Source organism: Notamacropus eugenii, chromosome 1 (genome assembly GCF_028372415.1).
Source record: "Notamacropus eugenii isolate mMacEug1 chromosome 1, mMacEug1.pri_v2, whole genome shotgun sequence".
Taxonomy (NCBI): Eukaryota; Metazoa; Chordata; class Mammalia; order Diprotodontia; family Macropodidae; genus Notamacropus; species Notamacropus eugenii.
Genome location: NC_092872.1, coordinates 677449324 through 677471287, shown reverse-complemented (window position 1 = coordinate 677471287; position 21964 = coordinate 677449324). Strand labels below are relative to the sequence as shown.

The 21964-nt window shown below is 37.6% G+C and overlaps 1 protein-coding gene and 1 long non-coding RNA gene across 2 annotated transcripts in view; both read left to right on the top strand.

The window, feature by feature from the left end:
- The window catches only part of WWOX (WW domain containing oxidoreductase), a 1243673-nt gene that overhangs the window by 834453 nt on the left and 387256 nt on the right, over positions 1-21964 (top strand). The gene's annotated exons all lie outside the window — the stretch shown is intronic.
- The window catches only part of LOC140521415 (uncharacterized), a 133857-nt gene that overhangs the window by 71869 nt on the left and 40024 nt on the right, over positions 1-21964 (top strand). Inside the window, exon 2 of the long non-coding RNA XR_011972926.1 lies at positions 1-21964. This exon is cut by the window's left edge and continues 60640 nt beyond it; it is cut by the window's right edge and continues 40024 nt beyond it. This is a non-coding gene — a long non-coding RNA (uncharacterized lncRNA).

Sequence of the window (21964 nt, the reverse complement as noted above, 5' to 3'; positions counted from 1 at the left end):
ATAAGAAATTCATATACTTAATAAGAGGCCTCTGTACACCCATTGAATTTAGGTCTTAGTAGCTCTCAAATTCAGTGGTTTATAGGTTATCATCAAAAGTAGCACAGTAAATGAGAAATGGGAGAGCCATGAACTTGTTGTATTAGTTGGCAGATAAAATGACATTTTCAAAATGTAAAATCTGGTGACCAATGATACAGTGTATAGTTTAGTTTACTACAAGAGGAAACTTGGGTTCATTCCAGTTCTATTTCCATATGCTCCATCTAATATTGGGAAGAGATCACTGGATTTGATTTCTGAAAACCTGTACAAAAGTACAATATGATGCCTCAGGAGGTGTTGAAGTACTCAAGAAGAGACCAATTGTTGAGACTATTATAGAGGGATTCCTCTTCCCTTTGAGAGTGGATTAGATAATGTATGAGGTCTCTGTTAGCTCTGAAATGCCATTATTATAACAATCTAAGTCCTAGGTAGTAGTTTGAACCCTACCACTTATTTTCCATAAATAACTCAGATTCGTGGAAATTAAGTAAACTTGTCTGAAATTTTGCAAGTGGATTGTGGCAAAGTCAAGACTAGAACTGAAAAAATATAGAAATTCAGTGTATTTTTATTAAAAGTTTAGCATAACAAGAATAATTATTGTTTACTAGTTCTGCTTAATAAAAAGCATTTTAAATACTGAGTGTCAAGTTTGTCTTCCCTTCTGATCATTACATTTTACAAAGGACATCAATACATGGAGAAATGTCCAGAGAGCTATGACCAGGGTGGTAAAGGACCTTGAGATTCTCATGGGCAACCCTTATTTGAAATGGATATGTTAAGTCTGGCACAGAGCCACCAGAGTTATGACAGTCTTCTCCAAGTCATTGAAGGATTATCTTTTGGAAGAGAGATTAGGCTTGCTCTGTTTGACCCATGAGGACAGAGCTGAGAGGAGTGGGTAGAAGTTGCAGAGGGGCAGATTTAAGGGGAAACCCCTAACAACTTGTGGCTTGGCCATGTGACCTCCAGGGGAAGTGAGTTCTCTTTCCTTCATTTAAAGTCTTCAAGTGAAGGATGAATGACTGCCCTCTGGGGATGTTGGGGAAGGAATCATTGTCCTATATTGGAATAGTTTGGACTAATTAGCCCCAGAGACCTCTTCCAAATATGAAGTTCTATGATTCTATGATTCTGAGCAGTTATCAGACGTGATTATCATGGACTAGGTAACTGAAAATTTTTTTATGTTGTCTTTGTGCAGAGATAAAGAGCTCTTCAGTTGGTTTGGTGTTTGACTTGCAAACGACCAGCTTACAAATAAGCTGTGCAAACAAGCAAGTGACTCAGTTCAGGTACTTGATAGGCTTCTGAGCAGAAATCCTGGAATCCTAACTGTAATTACTGAATTTTAGAGTTAGAAAGAACCTCATAAATCAGGGAATCAAACCCATACTTGATTAGGAACGCCATTAAAATCTCACTGACAGGTGATTCCCCCAGCCTTCACTGAGAGATCTCCATTTATAAGGAATTCTCCCACTTCTTAAGGCAGCCCTTTCCCCTTTAGGTAGCATGACCCAGAGGGATGTTGGACATGGAGTTTAAAAAGCTCTCTACCTTGCCTGTGGCCTTTACTAGCTGTGTGTCACTTCACAGAGTCCCAGTTTCCCTTTTGATAAAATTGGGATAATACCTGTAGCATCTTCTTCATAGTGCTATTTTATGGATCAAATGATTTAGTATATACACAACCCATTACAAACCTTGAAATGCTATGTAAATATCAGCCATTAGCATTTTCTTGGCATAGAGTTAAAATTCAGCCTGTCACTTCCTTTATTACTCTTCGTTTTGTTCCCTATGACTAAGGAGAATATCTAATCCAGGGGTGAGGAACCTGCAGCCTTATGGTCACATGTGTCCTTCTAGATCCTTAAGAGTGGCCTTTTGGAAGAACACATGTGGCCTCAAGGCTGCAGGTTCCTCGCCCCTGATCCTTCTTCCATACTATCTGTCTTCAGATACCTAAAGGCAGGTATCCAGTGCCTTGCCCTCTGCCCCTGCCTCCACCCCATCTTCTCTCCTGCAAGTTAAACATTTTTTCATTCCTTTTATTTTTGTGTCTCTAGTGCCTAGTCCATTACCTTGCATATGTGGTTATTGTTCAGTCATTTCAGACATGTCCACCTCTTTGTGACCTTATTTGGAGTCTTTTTGGCAAAGATGCTGCAGTGCTTTGCTGTTTCCTTCTCCAGCTTATTTTACAGATGAGGAGACTGAGGCAAACAGTTAAGCGACTTGCCCATGATCATACAGTTAGTATCTGAAGTTAGATTTGAACACAGGTCTCCCTGACTCTATCCAGCACTCTATCCAGTGCACCATCCTAGCTGCCTTTACCTTGCATATAGTAGGTACTTATTGAATTGAACTGAAATTCCAGACCTTCTGCCTCTCTTAATGCAGCCTAGGGTGGAACTGACTTTTGGGGCTGTCACATCACACCATTGTCTTACATTTGTTGTTTACAAACCCCTCCAGATCTTTTTCAAATACTCCTTTGTCAGGGTATGCCTCGTCATTTTTGTACTTGGGAATTTTTTTAAAATCCTAAATGTAGAAATTTGCATTTATTCCTATTGAATTCCTTTTTATTTTGTCCTGTAGAGGTCTTTTTGTGTTTTCACACTGACTTTCAGTGTGCTGGTTATCTACCATTCAGATTTGACCTTCTGTGTATTCACCCAAGTCACTGACAAAATTAGTGAATGATAGGACAAAGGACAGATCCCTGGGTCCTACGATAAAGACCTCCTTCCATGTCAGTATCAACCAAGTAAAGTCTGCTCTGTTTGTCCTGAATGCCGTGAACTCAACTATCATTCAAGCTACATTTTTCCATCCTGTTAAAGAATTAGCATGAGCAACTAGGACTAAGGTTTTGCCGAAATTTAAATACACTAGGTCTACATCATTCCCCTAAAATGCCTGTTTAGTTATTTTGTCACAATAAATGAGGTTAGTCTGGCATAATGTGTTCTTGATTAAATGATGACTTTTAGTAATCAATGCTTCCTTTCATCATCACTTTAATAATGTGTTCTAGAATTTTGTCAGGAATAGAAGTTCAGGTCACTAGCCTGCAGCTTTTAGATTCCATCCTCTCTTTAAAAAAAAAAAAAAATTAAAAAGCAGCATCACTTCCTTAACCCCACAGACTCTGTCTTTGTCTCTAAGATCTTTCAAAAGTCCCCCATAGCTCAACAATCCTGAAACTCCTTGATCTTTTCAGTCTCTAGTCTTCTAGTATATTTTAGAACTAACAAACATGGTGATGCAAAATTGCAATATTCAGATTGTTCTATTGATTTTTTAAAATGACCTTGAATATGCCTTCCATGAAAATAGAGAGATCAGTATAGCTACAGCTTACTCAGTTTAAAAAAAAAAATCCTTTCTGGACTCTGTGCATAGTAGTAGCCTTTGGCTACATAAGCTCAGCCCTATTCACTTATTCCCCAATAGGCTTTGATGGGACTCTGAGGTATCCATTCTAAGGTGATATGAAGTATAGTAATGGCTACAATGGGAACAGAATCTAATGAGAATCTGACAGTCTTTAAGGTATGTGTGTTGGAAAGAAGGATAAATCAAAACAATTCTACTTCTGTATTCTCATTTTTCTTAACCTTAATAATGTCTAACTTTTCATCCATGTAGCTGAATGACTGTCTTCTGTCTTCACCAGGCTCTCTGAAAGTTGGTCTGATTCATAACAGGCCCCACAGCTTTTATTTAGTTTTGGTTTAGGGAAAGATCAGAGTATCCAAAAGAGCCTATTTAGAAAAATAGGCTTTGAGATTGACCCATGGTCATGTGGGCTTTAGGAGTGTCGGACCAATCCAGAACCAAACCTAACCCTCAACCTTAAGTTATAAGACTAGTTTAAAATTTTCTACTACCACCCCCCAGTTTTCTATAAAACTCTTTACCATCCTGAAATTAGGTCCCTTAAAGCACTGGTGAAAAATAGTAATTCAAATAGAAATGGAGGTATCCAATAATCTCTAGATAGGGATCCTGGATGTATATTGACTTAGTTTTAAAAGGAAATGTTATATGTGTTTTATTGTATTTTTATTTCTTTTGTTAATATTTCACATTTTAATTTGGTTAGGCCACTTTTCACTCAGGAATATTGCCAGTTTTTGGCACCTCTAATATAGACTAAGCCAATTTAGATGTGAACTCACTAAGCCTTATTTAGGAATAGTCTGGCCTAGTCAAGTCACTTCTAGTATGTCAAGTTTAGTTCTAGTCTCCACTTTTTAAGGACATGGAAAACGTGGGTTAATACAGGGAAGAAATGTCAATATGGCATAGAAAGTAAAAACCATATCATATGGAAAATAGTTCAAGGAACTGGGCATGTCCAGTCTGTTCAGTACTTGATTTCAGGGTGACATGTTAGCTTTACTCAGACATTTAAAGTGTTGTCTTACCAAAGAGGGATTCTGCTTACTGGAATCTTGGAATCTTGTCGGCCCCAGAGAGCATAACTGGGGGTGATGGGTAAATGTTACAGGACAGCATATGCCAGCTTCATATTTGGAAAAGCTTCTCAACAATTAGTGCTGTTGAAAAATATAGAAAGGGTCGCTTCAGTAGATTCTCCATTACTGAAGGTGTTCAACTGAAGAGAGTTTGGCTATAGAGGGGAACCCTGTTTAGCTTTAGATGGTGTCTCCAAGGTCCCGTACAATGCTGAGACTCAGGTTTCACTTTCTCCAATGTCCAGTTTTCTTGAAATTCCTTCTCCCTTATTTTTTGTTGTTATTTAGTTCAATCTTTATTTCCAAAATGTACCAAAGGACATATTACAATAAAGATAAATTCATGAAAATCTAATCCAATTTCAAGTTACCAAAGCTATTTTTTTATCCCATTACTTATTTGTTTGATTTTGTAATATTTTTTGAAAAAATCTGACACAAATCAAACCATTTCTGTGATGCTGTTCATCATCAGAGCTTCTCTTAGTACTTCCTTTATACCTTTCTTATTTCTCTGGAGTCCTCTGGACAACTAATAATTTGGGGATGAGGTGTGAACTCTCGAGACCTGAATGTGGTAGACACCTGAGTATCGAACATGCTGAAATTACACCCCCAGGGCCAAAGCTAAAATGGCAGAGGAGTTAGAGGAGATGGATATGAGGAAAAAAGGAGATGTAGAATGACTCTGAAAATGGAAGGAAAGAAATCAAAATTCTATTCTAGGTTTTCACATCAATTCTCTCGCCTACTATATCAAACACCACTGAAACTAAAGTCCAGAAAATATAAAATGAGAATTTGTAAAAATGGTGGGGGAGGGGGGTGGTTAGGGAAGGAATCTGAGAAAGCCCCCAAATGCTTAGCTATATGTAAATGATTTTTTATTGTGACTTATTGGCTCAGTCTGAAAACTTGAGCTGTGTAAAACGTCTCTCACTCTTATCATGGTTCAGAGAGATTCCCTTTCAGCTGAAAGTTCATTTTCATTTCTTCCAACATTTGGAGAAGTGAACAAGGTGGTGACTCCTCTCTTTCATAATCCTCACAAGAAACTTGCTTTTCTTCAATGTATTTCATGTCATTTCACATGATAGTACATCAAGGCAATTCAGTGCAGCGGGTGAACCAAAAGTAATTTAAGTCAAAAATGGACAAACATGGCCATCATTCATAAGGCCTTTGACATCACTCCAAGCCGGAATACTTGGGAGGAGGAGTGTTTTTCTTAGGGTTTCTCATCTTAGCAATGTAAGAGGTGAGCTTTCCCTTGACTACAGAGAGCCAACAGGCTGAGTAGTTCCTGCCTAGAGAACATTTTCAGATAAAGTATCTACTTTTTGTTATCTCCTAAGGTAGCTTTAAAAAAAAAAAAAAGGAAAAGAATTAGAAAGACTTTAGAGTTCATCTCATATAACCCCATCATTTTCTTGAGGCTTACAAAGGGGAAATGACTTAGCCAAGGTCATAGAATCATTTTTATATCAGAACCAGCAACCAAACCCTGTTCCCCTCACTCCTAAGCCAGTATTTTCTCCCTTTACCACAGATGAAGAAACAGACCTGGAGGTGTAAAATGACATTTGTTCCAGAATCAGACAACCATGCAATGAAAGACTTAGGTTTTTTACCTAGGCCTCCTTATTTCCTGACCAGTTTAGTTTGTTTTCCCACTATGCTTTACTATGTCACATTCTGGGAAACAAACACGGGATCTAGAATCCAGTGAATGAATGAATGAAGAATGAATGAGTGCTTGAATAGCCCAATGAGTTGGAATCTACTCCCTTCCCCCATATACAGTTGAATAAAGTCAGAATCCAGGTGCCTATTTAGAAACTTGGGAAAGCTCAGTTATTAAATTCAGTGGCAAGAGATTGTCCTTGGTTTTTCTTTAGGTTGTATTTTCAGATTAATCTGAGTCATGCCGTGAAAAAGTTGTTCTTCAGTCTTTTTGTCTCTTCTTCCTGTGTCTCCCCTACTTCTTTTCCTCCCCCACACCCGAAGGTCTTATTGTTGTGGGAAACCAGAGCCCAGCCCCACTAGGAGCCCACCTTAGTTGGAGGATGGGCCCCAGAATTCACAGAACGCCCATTTTATGCAGCAAATCTGGCAGTCAGCACCAGACACTTTGAATAACAAACCGGAAACCCACTCTCTAGACCACAAGGTACATGATGCTTTGGCACTGTTGGACACAGGCAAATGACCATGAGAAGAGAGAGCACTTGGAAAGAATCCTTAAGCCATTTCCTCTTCCAGAGAGTTGTGGGAGACTTCGGTAGAGGAGATACACTGTGTTTTATAGATTGAAAATCAGTGACAGCTCTACCTGAACTTGTATTAATAGTAGCTTACATTTTTATAGACCTTTGAGGTTTTCAAGGTGCATGGATAGTATTACAAATGAGAAGTCTGAGCCAAAAGGGATTAAGAAATGGAGAGAGATCATTATGTGGTGCAAATAGCTTTGCTCTGCACTTGAATTTGAATCCAGGCTCTTCCACTCACTACCCAAGGCAAGTCAATTGATTTCCCCAAGTTTCAGTATTACCAAAGAAGAGGCATTGATGATATGGCCTCTAATGTCCTGCTGGCTCCAAATCTGTCATCATATAATCTGTATTTACAGAGCTAGTAAATATTATAGCCAGAATTTGAGCCCAGGTCTTTGGTTTCAAGTGATCTTTCTACTTCTACTCCTTACTTTTCAATCAGTACATTTAGTTCCCCTTTTCTCTTTGGTTTTGCTCCATATAACCAGCAGGTAGACTTTGCACATTCTCAGGAAGATGGAAAGGCCATTTTTCAGTATATGCAATGAAAAGAACACTAATTTGGGGGCCTGGTAATCTAGGTTTACATCCCAGATCCTTGAGCACTATTTAAACTTGGTCAAGAGACAGAGTTGTGCTGATGCCATCTTGAACCAGTTTTCATGAAAGGTAATTGTTGAATTTTTATGGTGACCATTTACACCTTATAAATCAGCAAACACTACCAATCAAAACTTTTTTCTTGTTGTTTTCTTGTCTAAACTCAAGAAAATGATGGATGAAATGTTAAGGTTGCAGATTAATCTTTAAAGTATATCAGGCTCACTCAGCACACTCTTTCACCTTTACCCCAATACCTGTTGTTCTGGGAGCAACTGGTGGAATATTGGTTACAGCATTGGTCCTGGAATCAGGAAGATATGAGTCCAGATCTGACCTTAGACATTACTAGCTATGTGACCCTGGGCAAGTCACTTAACTTGTTGTGGGAAACCAAAGCCCAGCCCAGAGGAAACTCAGTTTCCTCAATTATAAAATGAGGATAATAACTGCACCTACCTCCCCAGGTTGTCCAGAGGATCAGAAGAAAAAATGTAAAAAACATTCTTGGAACATTGTTGTCGCTTATATAAATGCTTTTTCCCTTCCTCTTGTCAAACATTTGCCCATACACCCCTGGATGTAACCCCTCAAAGCCTCAGGGGAAAGGATAACCTCCAAGATTCTTTCCAGCAATAACATTTGATGGTACCATGAGACAGCAGAAAAAACAATGAAAAAACTCAGTAGAGTCTTATGTTCAAATCCTACTTCCTATCCTAGCTTTGTGACAATGATCAAGTCACTAAACTAAATTTTAGTGTCTTCTTATGTAAAATGAGAATGATAATACCCGGCATACCAACCTCAAAATTGTGAGAACCAAATGGAATCATGTCTGAAAAGAATTTTACAAACATCAAAGCATTATATAGAATATTAGATATTATTGATATATTCTAATATCCCTTCCAGTTTTAACATTCTTTGCTTAGGTTTCAAGGTTTCTTCCGTTTCTGCCATTCTCAGGTCTCTTTTAAATGCCATTTCAGATCTATTTACCTTTGATCATGTGGTTTAAACTTGATGATTAGGAGACAGTGATTAAAAAAAAAATGGATCAAATATGTTGGTTCCTGGACCACTATAGCACCGTGGACAATCAAAAGACCAACTATTCATTTTATATTTATCACTACCGTTCCCTAAAACCACTACCTTTCTGTTCCTTATGCTAGCAGGTGTAAAGGTTTTATGCTAAATATCATGTATGATTGTTAATTGACCCGTATTCCAAATTGACTGTGCATGTTTATTGTTTTATTTTAATTTCTCCATAAACATTTTCCTTGGGTTACTGATGAATCCTAGAGAGGAGGAACAATTTCACTATAATTGTCAGGAGGAGGCCAGAGGGAATGCAGTTGCAGCTGAAAGGTCATGTATGAATCTACCAAAGATGGAGTGACATGTGCAGAGGAATGTAGCTTGACATTTCTCCTGCCTTAGACCTATGCCAGGTCTGCTTGCCTTGCTCTTCAGCAGATTAGGGATGAACAGGCTTTTCTAGATAAAGAAATTGGACTTGGAGATGAGAGACCTGCATTTGAGTTCTAGCTCCCCAACTCAGGTGACCCAGACAAGCCACTTCTGCTCATTCAACTGGGCCTAGATTAAATTCTGGCACGTGGTAGGTGCTTAGTAAATACTTGCTGATTGATTAGACAAACTGTTAAAGGGGGATAACAATGCACATATTATCAACTTTGCCGGCTTATGAGGAAAGTAAGTTATGACCCTAAATGCACCTATACAGAAATACGAACTGTAATTATTCTTATCTAATTCAACGTCTTCATTTTACAGAAAAGGAAAATGAGGCTCATTTTCTTCTTTTGTTAAAATGGAAATAACTTTGGACTATTTCCTTCAGAGTTATTATGATTAAAGCACTTTTTTTATTTTAAAACTATAAAAAATTGACATTATCATTTAATCCAGTCCATGAGACATGTATTAATTGTTTACTATGTGCAATGTATACACATACCCCCTTATGTAGATGTGTATCTGTGGTTATATATACACATATGTTTATATATATTTATATGAATATATAAACACATGAGTATATGTATATCTGTATATACTCACATTTCTATATATGTGCACATATACATGTGTATATGCATATGTATATGTATATATCCCTTGCTTCTATGACTCTTACAGTTAAAAAGGAGGGACAACACATATATACACATAACTGTAATACAAGAAGGAAGCACTTCTTTGTACAGATGAAGAAACTGCGAGTCCGAGAGATGAAGCCCTAGGACTCCAGATTCAGTGATCTAGCCATAATCCCACATACTTGAGAAGTGTATATATTGAAAGAGATGTGAAACTAAAGGATTAAAAGAAAGTTATGGCATCAAACCCTGACCCAAAATCATGCTTGTCCCACTAGGGGGTGGTTTGCCAAGAGACCGCCTAGTCTCCCTGCAGTCTAAGGTCAGACCCCAAAGCTTGTTGAAAGACTTGACCATAATGTTAGGGAATTTTCTTTTCATAAATCATTCCTCTTTCTTGGCACTGCAAAAATGTTTCCATTAACTAGAGCATTTAATGGAGAGCGTTGCTTTGTTACCGCCAGTTACTGCAACAATCAGTTACAAAATGATAAACAAAAGTCAAGACTCGAAGCATGGACTCTATTTCCTTTCCAGCTGTTTTGTCAACTTGCATTTGTCGCTCCTGTGTTTTCTGTAACTTTGGCTGGTGGTCATCAAAGCGTGAAATAGCCACCTTCCCACATCACTAAGGCATGTAAATTTGGCTCTGGGAACGAGTTCATTTCCAAAGAGGCTCCTAATCATCGGGCATTAATGGCACTTGCATGGGAGGAACATGTGAACAAAATGTTATGATTCTTTGATGCGAAATAATCGAGGCAATTGGAGGAACTATAACAGGAGCCTGCTGGAAGCAAGGAAGTAAAAATAAAGAGTTATAAATATAAGAGAAAGTTAGCAAATCAAAGTAATTGAGGGGAGAAGGGCAAAATTCACCAGCTATCCTTGGCAGAGCATTGATGCAAATGAGGAGATAATTAACTGAGCTCTAAATACAAAGATGGAACACATAACTGTTGCATCAAATATTTAGACAAAGCCAAGAACAATTTTTAAAAAAATTTATAATTTTGATTTACTAACCTTCACTTCAATTCCTATTTTTAGAGGTTGGCTTGTATGTTGAATTTGTTTTCTCTGAAGCATTGGTTCCTATGACTGTTTCAGCTGTCCATTCTGCTCTTAATGGCAGAGCCACACTGAAAGCATAATTACATTTCCTAATTATGTGTAATTAGGCAAAACCCAGATGATATATTCAAGGGGCTTTTGGAATAGCCAGGGGTCAAGGACTGTTGGAATTTGGTAAGTTTGTTGTGTATTTTTTTTTAACTGAAATAAGCACAGTACGTCGTTAACACCAAGTTCCATATTTGTGCAGCTTGTCCTGCCAAGCATCGGGTATGCCAAGCAAAATCTATAGCATTTATTTCCTAAGCTGGCTCAGTCTGGCATTGTTTTCTTAGCTGCCAACCCTCCTTTTTTAAATCAGCCTTGAGATTTGCTGTACTTAGGCCAGGAAAGGCCCTCTATACTCCGAACCATAAAGTTCTGGTTGCTGACAGCCTAAGTGATATTTATTTTTTCCAACCTTAATCCTTTTGAAACATGGAGAAATAAATACATCCTCTTATCTACCATATGCCTGGGATTGGAAATAAATTCTTATTTTCTGGCGGTGCTGTACCAGTGGGCTACAATGAATAATTTGGGCAGTCTTGCCGAAGAGAATAGAGAAGGCTTCTCTATTACCAGTGATAATTGTGAATCTCATAATAGGAACCACCCAGAGCTGGAACATCAATCAGGGAGGATAAACAATGGGCAGTGATAGGTATACAGAAGAGAAAATGGCAGCACCACATATGGAAATATAGCAGAATCTCGGTGGGTTATAAATCATACAGTCAGATAATTTAAATGCAATTAATATTCTCAAATTAAAACATAACTTTTAAAGATATTGAGCAGACTTTTTAACTAGGTAAATGAATGGCTCATGGGGGACAGGCAAGAAATCCAGAGCTGTTCTTTTTGACACTGGGCATAGATGGAGCTCCTATTGGTGGCAGCTGACATTTGAGATGGGTTAAAAGTGTTCAATGTCCATTATAATGCAAATCAGGAATTTCTGTGTAGACCATAATGTCCCCTACTTCATTCAAGGGCAATCTGATCACAGAAAGTGTCCGTTGGCTGAGTTTGGAAATATCAACAAGTAAATAACAATACCATTACTAGGTCTGTCCCACAGAAAGGTCAAAAGAAAAGGAAAATAATAATCCACATGAACAAAAATGTTTAGAATAGTTCTTTTTGTGGGGGCAAAGAATTGGAAATTGAGAGAAAGCTTATCAGTTGATAATGGCTGAACAATTTGAAGTATATGATTGTGATGCGATACTACTGTACTGTAAGAAATGACAAGCAGGATGGTTTCAGAAAAACCTGAGAAGAATTTTATGAACTGATTCATAAGGAAGTGAGCAGAACTAGAACAATGTACATAGTAATATCAATGTTGCAGTGATAATCAACAATGCTATGCATCTCCAGATAGAGAACTAAGTACAGACTGAAACATTGTTTTCTTTATTTATCTTTCTTAGGGTTTTTTGTCTGTTTGGGACATATCTAATGTAGAAATATGTTTTACATATCTTGCCTTCTCAGGGAGTGGGGAAAGGTGGAGAGAGAGAGAGAGAGACAGAGAGAGAGAGAGAGAGAGAGACAGAGACAGAGAGAGAGAGAGACAGAGACAGAAAGAGAGAGAAAATTTGGAACTGAAAATAAAATTTCAATTAATTTTTTTAAAATACCAATAAAAAGGATAGAGAATGGAATAATGGAAAGAGTGCTCAATTTGAAATCAGGATGGGAAGGAGAGGGGAAAAGAATCAACATTTATGTAGTAACTGCTATATGTTAGGCATTGTGCTAGGCCCTTTACAAACATTTTCTCTTTTAATCCTCACAATCAGCCCTCCAAAGTAGGTGTTATTATTAATCCCCAATTAATAATCCCCAATTTTACAGTTGAGGAAATTGAAGCAAAAAGGTTAACTGAGTCATCCAAAGTCACACACATTGTAAGTGTCTGTGGCTAGATTTGAGTTCAAGTATTCTTGACTCTAAGGCTCAGTACTCTATCCACTGTCCCACCCTGCTGCCTCAAAAGTCAGGATACCTGTATTTAAGTCTACCTGTTAACTGTGTAACTTTGAAAAAATTATTTCCCTTCTCTCTGCCTCAGTTTCTTCTTCTGTAAAACAAAAGAAATTGAACCAGATACTCTTAAGGTACCATCCAGCTCTGATATTCTGCTTCTGATGGATAGAATGATTGGATACCATTTCAAATCTAACTAATTACCTAAAGAGTTCAGAGTGAGAATGTTTTATTAATTCTTCCTCTACGAACAGAAAACCTATGATGAGAAGTTTTCATTCTCTTTCTGGAATCCCAGAATGTTAGAGGTAATATAAGTCATAAAACAAAATATAGCTAAAAAGTAGCTTTAAGATCATCTGAACCAACTCCCTAATATTTCAGAGAAATAAATTAGGGTCCAGAGAAGTGTCCAAAAGAGGCTCACTGCTTACATTGCATTAGTATTACCCTCTTCCATAAAAGAAGGGGTGTTTCTTAAGGGAAGGCTGTATTATACATGGAAATAAATGACTTTAGTGCTGGAAATGTGAAGTATCATAATAGGCCAATAAGGGAGCAAGCTATGAAGTGAGTCTTTGGCTCCTTCAGAAACTGAGAGCCAAAGTGACTGTCTGAGCCAAAACATGAATCAGGAGAATGTCCTTTCCACTGCCTGACTTCTTTGCTCTCATTTACACGTGGTCATTGATTACCTATTAATCACCATGGTCCTTAACAAATAAAATGTTTATTCTTAGGCCCCAGACCATTTTTAAAAGAAAGAAAATAGAAGATATGTGTTTGTTGGAAGCAATCAAAATCAAGCATGAAGAAATATGGCTGATTCACTCAAAGCTATTCAGAGACAGTCTTGAATCTTTTCTTAAATAATTACAAGTTTTGAATCCTCTCTCATACAAACTCAAACACCAGATCTGGTTAAAACTACTGTTTTTCAGGAGATTCTAGATTCAAGGCAATTAAAAAATACATATAGTCATGTATTACATGTATGTGTAATATGAGTTTATATTGTGTGTACATATATTTTAATTGACTAGAAAGATTGATTAGTCAATTAAGATGTATGTATATTGCTAATATATTACATATGTGTGTATATTAACTATCTATATATTATATATACATACATATATATTTTTTAAATTGACTCACTAGTTTTTTTAGGTCCATGGAATGCAGTCATATTAAGCAGGAATAATATATGTATGAATGTAAGTATGTACATATACATGTGCAATAAAATAACATAATAAATATATATATATATTTACTCCTACTTAATATGGTTCTGCATTCCATGGATCTAATAAAATGTTTCTCCAAAAGCAACCCTCTCCTATAATTCTCCAAGGGTACCTTAGGTACGTTGTATCACATAATTTATAGTCCTCTAGCACATAGCAAAAATAACTCCAAGCTACTATTAAGTATGTAATGGACAACGTAACTAATGCTCTAGGAAGGCTAGCTTTCCAGAACATTCATTTTAAGTGACAAAATGGTTGAAGGTTGGAATGTGTCGGACTGTACTAATTTAACTGAATTGTGGGGAATCAAGTAATGATATTATGAACTGGCACATCTGGGTAGTTAAAGCATGAAGCTGAGAGTTTTTGCTCTGAGTGTTCCCTTTAATGAGTCTGAACCTCATTTTCTCCAATTTTAAAAAGGGCAGATTCCTAATGAGGCTCAGGCATCTCCATAGAATCTTGCAGCTGGGAGGTCATCCATGTCCTGGGTCAGCCTTCTTCAAAGTGGGCAGATGTCCACATTTGATTTGAGGGGCAGCCAAAGACTTACCTGCCTACAATTTTCTCCCTCATCAGCCTGTCACTCGAAGTACCAGTGCTGGAATCATTTCTTTGGGTTACAGGCGTACCTTCAGAAATGATCGTTGTTAATCTGCAAAGGGTTAAAGCCATTGACACCCGCCAGCACATGAACATGTGTTTATCAGATCTCTTTAGAGTGAGATCTGAAAGTGTGGTACATGGAAGAGGTAAACTTTGATACAGGAAAAAAAAAACCTCTGAATTGGCTAGTAGTAAAGTGTGTAGAGTGTGAAATTGGCAGACCTGGGTTCCAATTTTAGCTCTGGCACATGTGGGATATGTGACTCTAGGCAAGTTGCATCACTGATTTGAGCTTCAGTTTCTTCCACTGTGAAAAAGAGCAATAATCCTTGTTATCTCTCAGGGTCCATAAACCTTTAAAACACTTTGTAAACCTTAATAATTGTTATGTAGATGTGAATTTTTATTAAACATGAGTTGGGACTTAGGTTTTAGTCCTGACTGCCGTTAACTATCTAGGTAACCTAGGGCAAGTGTTTTCTTCTTCTGAGTGTCAGTTTCCTTAAATTAACTTACATTTATTATATATTATATAATATATAATATTGTACATAATATATATAATATTATATGTTATATATTATGACTGCTTATATTTCTATAACACTTTTCAGTTTACAAAGAAGTTTCCTCACAACAACCTTGTGAAGTAAGTAGCAAATATTATTTTCCCCTTTTGGTGAAAAAAGGAAACTGAAATTGTAGAGACATGATGATTTGATCAAGGTCACAAAGTGATGATGATGACGATGACGATGATGATGATGATGATGATGTTGATAGTAAATAGTAGAGCTGGAATTTGAAGCCAGGTCTCCTGACTAGAGGTCAGGTTTTTCTTTCCCATCCCTGTAACTATATCCTCTGCAAAACAAAAAGGACATATTATAGGTTTCCACCCAACTTTTAAGTTCTGCACTTTTGTGGTCCTGCATACAGAGTGCAGAGAGTAGGGAAGTCCTAAGGTTTCAGTTCTGCCCAAAGAAAGGCCTGTGTAACTAGAGGAGCTAGAACAACTGGCCATCAGGGTACGGGCAGAGGCTAAGGGAGATAGGGGAGGAGTCATAGATAAGGAAGAAACTTCACAAGTACAAATGCCCCTTACAAAAGTGGCCTGGTCAATTTTATTTTGGGGGATTGAGCTCATCCAATCTCTTATCTCCAAGAAGGATAAATATTCCACTCAATTATAGCAGGCAGAGTTATGAAGAAAAAGGAGGAGGGAGAGAGAGAGGAAAAGGAGGAAGGAGAGAGTTATTTACATTTGTGTAATGATTATTCTTTCCATTTTACAGAGGGTAACATTCTGAGAGGAAAAAATTGCATATCAAGTAAGTTTCCAACCCAGATCACTCCTTACTCCAAGTTCAGTGTTCTTTCCACTGCATCATGCCTGATTCACTCTTTATCATATTCTTCTATCATCATCTCAACTGTCAGTGAAGTTTTAGAGTGAATTTCTGTACTTTGTGGAAGACTGGACTACACTTAGGAAATCCTTCAGGCAATAGTGTTCTAGCATTATGAGATGGTCTTATGCATTGTCAGCATTTTTTCTCCTTTGAAATAATTTGTTAGCTGGTATTCTTTTATGCCCCTAAAAAGTATAGCTTGGATTTATTTAATGCTTTAACGTTTGCAAAACATTTTAGTTATATTTTCTGATTTGATTCTTTTAACAGTCCAATGACAGTGGTTCTACAGATAGTATTTACCCATTTTACAAAAGAGGAAACTGAGAGTCAGAGGGGTTAAATGAAATGCCTCAAAGATCATCAATGCCAAAAGGAAGATTCAGAGCCCTGTCTCCTCTGACTCTAAACCCTTCCTCCCCAACTTTGTACTGAAAGTTTAATTCTTGTAGTAGAGTGACAAAAGCATTAGATGCAGAATCTATAGTCCTAGGTTCGAATCCTAGCTCTGTCACTACCTGTATGACCTTGAGGAAGTAATTTATTCTGCATGTTGGTTTCTTCATCCATAAAATGAGAGATTAAACTAGATGATCCTTAAAGTCTCATTCTACTGCGAATCCTGTGAAAGCCTAGTTTTGTTAAGGAGAAAGCGAAGGTCTAAGGAGACCAAAGTCATGGTGAGACTTCCTGGTTTTGCTGATTGTCACTCAGAACAGCTGTCTGTTGGAGGAATTTGGCAGGCATAGAAAAAACAGCTCTGGTGCTCTCTCATCAGCTTAGAGAGGTCTGTATCAATATCTTATGAGAAGACAGTCTCTAGAGCAGCTTCTTCTGAGCATGGCTCAGTCACGCTCCCTCCCACTCACACAGGCAGAAGTGCAGAGCTTCATTATGGTTATGAACAACAATCCAGATTAAGGTTGCCACTGAGTCATCCTTTTCCCAAGAATATCAAATCAAACTAAGTTTTCAAAACCACAATAGCCCAGTTTTGAAATGTTTCTTCCTCTTATAACATTGTTTTAACCATTCTATTTGATAACAAAATCAAGCAAAGAGTGTGTTTATGTATGAAGGACTGGGATTAATTGATCCCTTAAGCCTTAGCATTCTATGATTTTTTTATTGTCTGTACTTGAAGCAGACTTTTTTTTAATTCGTGAGAGAATTTCCAATAAACCTGTGACTGATGTCCTATCAAAAACAAGTGAATGGAATTTCGCTATGAAATGGAAGAATTAAATAAAAACTGAGGCAGTGGCTTTACTAAAGAGACCATCTTAAGGGTTGGCTTGTATTTGTTCAGGAGGAAGAGACGTTTTATTTTATCAGTAGCAAAATCTCCCAAAAGCAAGGGCAGTTATCCTTTGTTTCCATGTTTGGCTTTGAAATCACATTTGGATCCTCTTGCTAGCATTCTAAAACATTAACTTGGATCCTTATCACTAGCTTTCTAAAATATCAGTCTTTTGGTTCTTGTCTATCATAAAACTATGGACAAAAACATAATCAGAATGGGTAGAAACAACTAGTGAATAGTTGGCATCCTAATGATGCCAGGAGGAGACAAAATAGAGCCCCCAGCACATGAGATAGTCCCCATCTGGCAGACTTAAACAAGGACATCTACAAGAACTACTCAATATGGGTCAACATAGATGGGTCAAAATCTGCATTGTTAAAGGGAATGACCACATGTATGGGGGTAACATTGGAGTATTGATTATTTGGGGTAACTATAAAATCATAATCACAATTTTAAAAATTGCATTTGCTAATGTCTCCTTAACTTTTGCTAAACTCACAATTTTATTTTATTGAGAAAATTGCCTGATCAATGAAATGTAGTCTACATTCTTTTTGGTCAGATTTTTCAGTTTAGATTAATGGCACATTATCTGGAAAAATGACGTCTATGGGCCTCCAAGTTTTCCCCTTATCCCCCACCCCCGTCACCATTTTTGTTCCTACAAGTGTGTTTAACTATGTTTCTGTTAATTTACAATTTGAAAGGTGGGTGAAGAGCAGAGAGTTTGAAAAATAGATTACTGTCTTCATTAATACAGGTTTGACCTACAGCGTCTTCACGTACTTAATGATTAAAAACCAAAGTGCTAAATAATAAATTATAAGAATTTATAGGAGCCATCATCTTGAAATTAGCTTGCTGAATGTTCTTATAATAATAAATCTGAGTGGGTGTCTAATTTAGTGGTAGCTGACTAAAATTATATGTTGCAGCCAGGAAAAAAAAAACACACTTTTGTTTGAAGACAAATGCCATGGATTTAATCACAAGTGATCTGAAAGGCACTCACATCTCGTGTCCATTTTGTAGAAACTTTGGCTAAACTGGTATGGGGAAGAGCTGAATGAAGATCGATTCCAATTTGTGAATGTGGCAGACAATAAAATTTCCCCCAGCGTTTCAGAGATATTGGTGTTAACACTTCCTGCTCAGAGAGCACCAGCCAGAGTCTAACACTGCATGACCAAAGACCAAAGACTTTACTAGCAGCTTTCTGAGCTGGAGTCCACAGAATCATAATTCTTCAGGGTAGAAGGTGCTTTGTTTTTGTTTAGGGAAAGACGGGACAGAAGAACAGACCTTCTCTAGTTCCTTATCACTGATAAAATAGTTTGTGTCAATAGGGATTTTTCTACTTAGATTAAGTAGGAATAGAAATAGTCCTTGAGATCCGTGAGAGGGTCTGCTTACATTACTCAAGGAGAGCTACCTGGTCTATATATAGGACAGTCCTGAACCTCTCTCATATTATACACCCCCTTGGCAGTCTGGTAAAGCCTATAGACCCTTTCAAGGATAATGTTTTTAAATGAACAAAATAAAATACTTGGATTACAAAGGAAACCAAGTATACAGTTATAAAAATATTTTATAAAAAGGAAAAAAAATGTTCACAGATCCCAGTTTATGAGCCCCTGAGGATAGAGATCCAGATTTATACTCAGAAGAGTCAGATTACAACCTCATCTCTACTGTTTGGGGAAAAAACAACCTGTGAACTTATTTTAAGCGCATAGTGTTGGGGGTGAAGGTGGGAAGAGTATCTGCTTTATACAGAGCACTGTGCTTTTGGTTTAGACAAGGTATGACCCCTATCTGTTTGTCCCTTGCAATCTGATAGGAAGATTTACATACGGGTGTAGTTGACTACATTAGAGAGTATTAGGATATTGTAAAGTAATGCACAAGTATCTGCAGGACATAGTACCTAGAGGGCCAGCCTTGGGTTTGAGTCCTGCTTTTGACACATTTTAGCTGTGTGATCATGGATGGTTATCATCCCCGAATGGTTATCACTCAGTGCCCCCGAAGAACTATAGAAATTGAAGAGCTGCATGGATAGAGGTAGCTTCCGGACTGGTAGTTCCTCCAGAGAGATGAAATTGCAGTTAAGGACCAGATACTCTGAGTAAAATTCTTATGTCTTTCTGCTCACTTGGTTTTGAGTCAGTGTGGCCTATAATAAGACAAATAGCTTTTTTATATCAGGTTCACAAAATATCATGACTCTCAGGTCTTTCCTTTGGAGAGAGAAGGGATGAAATCATATTTCTATATAAAAAGCTTTATAGACTTAACAAATCATCATGTTTCAGACACCTTAACCACCTCCCCCCCCCCCCCACCAAAAAAAAAAAGAAAAATAGTAAACAGAAACAAAGTTTGTTGTATTTATTGATATAGAAATAGGAGCAAACGTGAAAGGACTTTAATGGGTCCATATAGGTGGTCCCTTTATGAGAACAGATTTCAGCCCTTCCATATTCCCTCATACTGTGGAATTCTAGACCAGAACCTTTCCATAAATACTCTACAGAGGATCCAGCCAAAGAGCTGAAGGCCTTCTTCTTATTCCTTTTAAAGATTCAGGGGTTTCAGTGAAACATTCAAGGCTGTCTTATTCAGGCTAAAACCTGACTCTCTCCCTTTTCTGATCACTCATCTTGCTGACGATACTTTTACACCACTTTTGGTATCTGAATAAGCATTAGTAATACACAGCAGCTTACTTACCCTCACCATCCATTCTTCTGGCAGAGGGAAGAAAGACTACGGCAAATAGAACTGTGATCAAGGAGACCCTCCATCATATTACTGGCCCTAAAGTAGTCTTAAGGGAACTCAAACAATAAACATTTATTGAGTACCTATCATGTTCTAGACACTGTGCCAAGCTCAGGGAAACAAATACAGAAGAGAAGGAAGGAAGGAAGGAACGAACGAACGAAGGAACGAACGAACGAAGGAACGAACGAACGAAGGAACGAAGGAACGAACTGAGATAGTCCCTGCTCTCAAGGAGCCTACAATTTGGTGGTGGAAGACAAAACATAACAGGAAACTGAAAAGTGGAGGACAGCATTAGGCACCTGCCAAGGTACCCAATTTCGGGGCATAACATAAATATCCTTGGCCCTCTTCCTAGAGTGTTTCCTCTAGGACTCAAAATCACACATTTGAATAAGGAAATGTTTTATATCATCAATACTGAAAGTTACAGTTTGCAAATGCTGGAAACCTTTTCTTTAGAGGTACTCAGCATTCTGTCCCATTCCCTAAAGTATGTCTTCAATTCAACTTATATTGAGCAATGACAATGTTCAAGGCAATAGCAGGCCCCAGGGATGCACCAAGAATAAGACAGGGGCCCTACCTCCAAGGAAGAGAAAAGGCAAGGACCTCAATTACAGTACTACAAATTAGAAGGGATAAATGCATAGGAGTGGTACAGAAAAAGTGCTATGTGAGAGCATCTCAAAGAAGATGAGAGAGGGATCAAGCTAGGAAACACATGACTAGTAGAACTAGGAGCAATGTATTGAAAAACTATAGAGAGACAGATTTTGGCTTTACATAAGGAATAGACCCTAATGATACAATCTCTCTACTTTTAGTAGAATGAGTTGAGGAACAGGGGACAGTTCTTTCTGGAGATCTTCAATAGAGACTAGATAAGCATTCATCACAAATCATATGGAAGGATTTCCTGCTCCCTGGGCTTTAAAGTTAAAATGTATATGATGTAATATAGACTGTCAGACCAAGGAAGAGCATTGCAAAGCTATGAATCAACCCCTCTCACTTAACAGATAGGGAAACTGAGGCCCATAAAATGAGGTGAGTTCCCTAAGATTATATAACTAGTTAATGGCAAAATCCTAGAGACCCCATAATCATCTATCAATATATTCTCTACTGTGATACACTGCATATCTTCTTTCAAAGAGAAAAGACCCAGAAAAGAAAGTTCTTATCACCAAAGTCCTTGGTACTGTCAAAAGGTTCAACATCAGAAATGAACATGATTTTATCAGTGGAAATAACAGCAAAGAAACTATAGTGCTATCTGCTTTACCATCTAAGGAGCATGGAAACTTTCCATCCATAACGCAGCTGAATTGATAGATGGAAAGGTCCCATGGTCTTTAGATTAAAAGAAGGAACTGCTGTGCTTTCCTATTTATTTCCCTAAAGCTTAAGCACAATACTTTGTATGTGACAGTTGCCTAATAACTTCATTCATTCATTCCAAGAGTATCCTTGAATCCTGGGTTGAATTACTAGTACTTTGACAGATCCATGATATCAGAAATAATAATAATAATTATTATTATTGTTACAATTGTATTTCTACAAAGCTTTAAGGTCCACAAAGGGCTTTGCACATAACTTATAATTTGAATTGATGCTTACAACAAACCCTGGTAGGTGAGTACAATGATTATCCCCATTTTACAGATGTTGAAAATGAAACTGAGAGAGGTTGTAACTTGCCCAGGACTACAAAGTATAGATCTGAGGCGAGATCTGAATACATCTTCCTGACCCCTAGTGCATATTTTGGCAGCTTTTTGTCTTGTTATCTAGTGTAATTCCTGTCTACATCCATCCATGAGTCATATTAAGAAGAAACTACTCTGGTGCTTTTTGCTTTCTTGTGCTATCCCTCTATCATAGCTCACTGTTGCTCTGGGACCAGACCACCTCCTTTTTAC